Source organism: Lathyrus oleraceus, chromosome 5 (assembly GCF_024323335.1).
Source record: "Lathyrus oleraceus cultivar Zhongwan6 chromosome 5, CAAS_Psat_ZW6_1.0, whole genome shotgun sequence".
NCBI classification, from domain to species: domain Eukaryota; kingdom Viridiplantae; phylum Streptophyta; class Magnoliopsida; order Fabales; family Fabaceae; genus Lathyrus; species Lathyrus oleraceus.
Window position 1 is genome coordinate 110,970,459 of NC_066583.1, and position 736 is coordinate 110,971,194.

Genomic DNA, 736 nt, shown 5'->3' on the forward strand with positions numbered 1-736 from the left:
ACAGACCTCGCAATTCTGAGTTATAGCAACCACGGCGGCTGGAGGTGATACGTTTAAACTTTCAATTTTCTGGACCAAAGCATCCACTTTTGCATTAACGTGATCAAGGTTACTTATCTCGTACATGCCAGTTTTCGTTTGAGGTTTTTCCACCGTTGTTCGTTCGGTTCCCCACTGATAGTGGTTTTGGGCCATGCTCTCGATAAGCTGGTAGGCATCAGCATAAGGTTTGTTCATTAGTGCACCACCTGCAGCGGCGTCTATTGTTAACCTTGTGTTGTATAAGAGACCATTATAAAATGTGTGAATTACTAACCAGTCTTCCAAACCATGGTGTGGGCAAAGTCTCATCATGTCTTTGTATCTTTCCCATGCTTCGAAAAGAGACTCGTTGTCTTTCTGTTTAAATCCGTTTATCTGGGCTCTTAACATAGCTGTTTTGCTTGGCGGAAAATATCGGGCAAGAAAAACTTTCTTCAACTCGTTCCAGGTGGTGACTGAGTTGGAAGGGAGAGATTGAAGCCATCTTCTAGCGCTATCTCTTAATGAGAAAGGAAAAAGACGAAGTCGAATTGCCTCTGAAGTGACACCATTAGCTTTAACAGTATCGGCGTATTGGACAAATACGGATAAATGAAGGTTTGGATCTTCGGTAAGATTTCCAGAGAATTGGTTCTGTTGCACAGCCTGCAACAGCGAAGGTTTAAGTTCGAAGTTGTTTGCTTCGATTGCGGGC

General features: G+C 43.2%; 1 pseudogene; it reads left to right on the forward strand.

Annotated features, from left to right (window-relative positions):
• Nucleotides 1–325: 325 nt before the first annotated feature.
• On the forward strand, nt 326–425 carry LOC127089213 (uncharacterized; annotated as a pseudogene).
• The last annotated feature ends 311 nt before the right edge of the window (nt 426–736 follow it).